This window comes from Pinus tabuliformis, chromosome Q, assembly GCF_031772625.1.
Source record: "Pinus tabuliformis cultivar Carrire ecotype Pingquan chromosome Q, CPIR1, whole genome shotgun sequence".
Lineage (NCBI taxonomy): Eukaryota > Viridiplantae > Streptophyta > Pinopsida > Pinales > Pinaceae > Pinus > Pinus tabuliformis.
Genome location: NC_142296.1, coordinates 47,109,498 through 47,114,324, shown reverse-complemented (window position 1 = coordinate 47,114,324; position 4,827 = coordinate 47,109,498). Strand labels below are relative to the sequence as shown.

The 4,827-nt window shown below is 33.9% G+C and overlaps 1 pseudogene; it reads right to left on the bottom strand.

Annotated features, from left to right (window-relative positions):
• Nucleotides 1–251: 251 nt before the first annotated feature.
• On the bottom strand, nucleotides 252–1,457 carry LOC149218228 (uncharacterized; annotated as a pseudogene).
• Nucleotides 1,458–4,827: the final 3,370 nt, after the last annotated feature.

The window sequence follows — 4,827 nt, the reverse complement described above, 5'->3', positions numbered from 1 at the left end:
TAAAATTTGATTAAAAAAATAAACAAATTTTTAAAATTATAAACCTGAATTATCAATTGGTTATATAGATTTTAAAAAATCATTTTATATCAAAAATACAATTTCAATTATTTAAACCTATTTTAAATTAGTGCCTTGGTAAACCTGAAAAAATATCATATCCTTAATGATAAGTTCGTTAAAAATCGAAACTTGCAAAATCGATAGTTCAGTAGACCATAGGTTTTATTTTAGCATGATAATACCATATAAAAAACCAGAAAAATACATATTTTTTTTTGTCGTGATTATCATCAAAGATGTCGCCAGTCTCTTTACATGCAACAACGAGGAATGGCAGAAATACGGTTTACATTCTCAAAGTCAATAATTACACATAAATCTATTCCTCTCCTCTACCGACCCCTAAGAAAATTAGAGTTTACGTCTTTTGTTTTGTTTTCTTGTTCCCACTCACTCGTGCCGTGTCGTGTAAGGCCGCTTGACTAACCAGATTAAGCGGAAGCCGTCATCATGATAATAAATTCGTCGAAGCTCACGTATCCGTCGCCGTTGGAGTCGACTCCTGCGATCATATTCCGGCAATCTTCCACGGAACATCGCTCTCCCAAGTTGTGGAAAACCCTGAGAAGTTCATCGGCGGAGATGAGCCCGTTGCCGTCGAAATCGAAGATCCCGAAGGCACTCTTCATCTCCTCAACCTCCCGTGGGTCGTCCACAGCGAAAGTGTTGAGCTCCACGAAATCTGAGAAATCAATGAAACCGTCGCCGTCGGAATCGACCATGCTCACCATAGCTTGGAGCTCGTCGTCGGTTACAGAGGTACCGAGGGATGTCATGAGCATACCCAGCTCCGACCAACAGATCTTACCGTCGCCATTCGCGTCGAATTTCCGGAACGCCAACTGCAGCTCCCCTTCAGTGGTCGGCAGGGGCGACGGGGATCGAGACGGAGAGACCCTCTCCATCCTGTCCTTGTCGCTGTCGCTTTCGTCGATTTGCAGAGATGTCGAAGTCTTCCGTGGCCTCAAGGAAGGAGGCGATTCGTTTGTCGGACGCCTACTGCTGCCGGTGGCGGAGGATTTGGAACGACTCCGCTGTGAGCCGTTTGCAGATTTCTGGCCTCCATTTATGCAGTTTACAAGCTTTGGAAAATACATTATTATCAAATTCAAAGATCTCACTGCAAATATTTGGTCTACGACTTTGGATCATCAAAAGGTAAAGCAACCAAAGGTGAAGAAAGGTATAAGCTACCGGAGTTTTCTTGTTTCAGAGGCCACTGAAAGCTTTCAGCCCTAATTAGAAATCCTGTGTCTAACGGATGAAGATATAATCTCCACAAATGGCTTCCTTTTGAGTGAATCAATTGAAGGAATATGAATACAAGTGGTATGCAGGGGAGAGCATGAATCATATAAATAAAATAAACGCCTACGAAGTCGCCAGGAAGCTTCCGACGATACCTGCCCCGGCAGGACTCTATAGGTCTGCAATATATATATATATATATATTATTAATCCTCAACGGCTTTTTACTGTAAATTTCCCTTTGATTTATAATGTCTCTGTCGTGAAACGCAAGCCGTCCCCACTGCTTTTTTTTGAGTTACCAATGTCGTGAAACGCATGTCGTCCCCCGTCCCCACCAGGTTACGTTGGAAATTTTGTGGTCGGTGCAAAGTCTTGTCTGCTCTGCGCTAAACGTTAAAAATGGATCAAAAACAATTATTTGTTTATTTTTATGGCATTAATTACACCAAGAGGCGCACCTAGGCGTCGCAGAAAACAGCTTTTTTATAAAAATAAAATATGATATCAAAGTTCCAGAATTTTGGGTCGAGGATAGAAAAAAGGTGGTTGGTTTTAGTTTATTTTATTTATAAATAAATATAATATCAAATAGTCCATATTTAGGTGGAATATTTTATGGTTTTATTTAAATCTAATTGTTAAAATTTAATCGAGTTGTTTTTGTGTAATTTTTTAAAGTTTTTTTTGGTGGTTTTTTCAGTATAACTTTTCTATAATCCAGTGAGTATTTATTGAAATCACAAATTTGATGGGTAACCCTTGCACAATTGAAGTGCCCTAGGAGTTTTTTAGGGTGTTGAATCCAATCAAAAAATCAATTTAAATAACACAAATCAATCAAGATTTCACCTCAAATTTTCCACTAGATTCCGGCACTTGAAAGTCCAAAAAATCGCACTAACAACAACTCCTAAATTACTAAAATTTTATTTAAAGATTTTATTTTTTTCAACACTGAATAGATTATGTATTATATATATAAACTTTATAGTGAGCATTAAAAAAATTATATATTTCTTGTAAATAATTTATAGGAAAAATGTTTTATATATATATATATTTTAATGTTCATTTACTTTTTTTAGCTTGGTAGGAACCAATCACTTCACATCAAGTGCCTTAACACAACATAGAATCACCCTCTATCCAATACCCGATAGAATCATATATTTACTTATATATATGTAATGGCAAACATTGTTTGTATTAAAATGTTTTTTTGTTGTTGTTAATATATTATTAAATACAAATCTTATAATAAAAATAGAAAACATATACCCATAAAATTTCTATATAAATGTTGCAATATTTTAGTTAATATTTAACATACATATTGAAATATTTTATGTATAATGCAAATAATATCTAGATATAATTTAATATAAATATTAAAATATTTTATTTTTAAATTATATTAATTTTTTAAAATTATTAATAATTTTTAAATTACACATTTTCCTTTGTATTGAACTAAAATATCTCTGATTAAAGAAATTCCTATTGTATTGAACTAAAATACCTCTACGTAAAGGGAGGGGAGTCGTCTAACCAACCGGATAGCCAAAAGTGTCCGGAATCTGGGCAAAAAAATTTCAAAAAATCTTGTAAAAGTAGTGTTTGAATGGTGTTTTTGATGGTGGAAATGGATTCAGCGCTCTAAAACACCTAAAATTTTGAAGTTTAACAACTATAATTTGGATTTACAAAAATCCTTTGCAAATTTTCTCTAAATATAACCAAAATTTTCATAACTTTCAGGCTACCCTCTTAACCGAAAATGAATTATAAAAACAAATCAATTTGAAAAAATCCAATAAACCACTAGTCTTACATGACCGGGTGCAATGCGGATACCTGGAAAACCCACAAACTGACTGTCCAGTACGCTTGTTTATTGGATGGGAAAGTTTACCAAAAATTGGTGTTTTTTCCTTACCGAAATTACATCGAAAGAGAAGAATTGGAAAATAGGGTTTACATTTTCAGAGTCACTCCTGCATTAATCCAAGCATGCAATGTATTTTGCTTTGCTCCTCTGGCCGCGTGTCGTGTCAGACTCCTTTACTAAGCCGTTGCAGGCGAAGCTGTCATCATCAAAAATCGTGGAAGCTCATCTATAACCGTAGGAGTCGGCGCTTGCTATCATTATCCGACAACAACGCTCTCTCATTCCGTCTAAAATCCTGAGAGTTCTTCGGGGGAGATGAGTCATAGAAATAAAAAAGAAGAGAGTTAAGCCCATGCTCCAATCATTGTCTAATCGCCCAGCGAAGATCACCGGGAAGCTTCCAACAGACCCACGCTGTCCAGCATGACGATTTCAAAGAATATTATCAGATTATATTTATTTAACGCTGTATCTATCATGGGCCTCGAAATCACGTCACTGTTGCAAAACTTTTATTTTGAATTTTAATGGGGAAAGATAATTTTATGATCTATTCAATTTTATTTATATGATAAAATAATTATTAAACACATATTTATGCTATTAAGATTTAAGTTAATATTTTGAGTTGGTTAAAATTATTTTTATTATTTTTAAAGGACTTAACATATTTACAGATAGAGGTCATACTAGAATGTAGAATGCATTTTTGGGTCAATTAAGGGTCAGAATATTGTTAATGGTTACTAAAATTTGAGTATTAATGTATTATGTTTTTGATAGGGTGTATAAGTATTTATGTGGTGTAGATTTTGGAAATATTCAGAATTTTAGAAATATTTTTCAATTTTACGATGGATAAAATAAAAATATTTTTCAATTTTACGATGGATAAAATAAAAATATTTTTCAATTTTACAAGGACAATAGTTTGATTTGATTGGGCTCTTCTTCGTTAGATTCTAAAATATTTCTGGACACTACCATCAACAATAACACAAACACATGCAGAAACTACATTGCAAATAAGTATGGGATGCTCGATGGTTTCGATCCACCTCAATTTTGCAAGGGAGACAGAGAGGGAAAGAGCCTCTCCATGTTGTTCTTGATGTCCATCTTGACTTCATCTGCGTTGGTAAATGTTGAAGTCTTTCATTGCCTGAAAGAAGGAAGCACTTTGTTTGTCATCAACCTAGGCGAAGGATTTGGAATGACTCCGTTGTAAACCAATTTTTTTTTTTGGGGCAGATTTTTAGCCTTCCTTTATACAGTTTACACAGGCTTTTAAAGACGCATTATCATCAAATTCAAATATCTCATTACAAATATACTTAGAAATTATGGAAATTCTCAATATTTCACTAGAGACTAAATTTAACAACAAATAACAAATTCTAACAACCCGAGATTCTAGATGTTTTCATTATTCTGATATTCCCCCTTAAAGCAAAAACGTGTTTGTTACACACTCAATTTATTCTTACAAATTTCAAAATTTTCTTTTCCAAGAGGCTTCATAAAGATGTCAACGACATTTTTATTGGTATTACAATAGACTAATCAATTTCCATATAGTATTTCAATGTGTTTAAATATTGCATGGTATACAAAATTGTTGATTA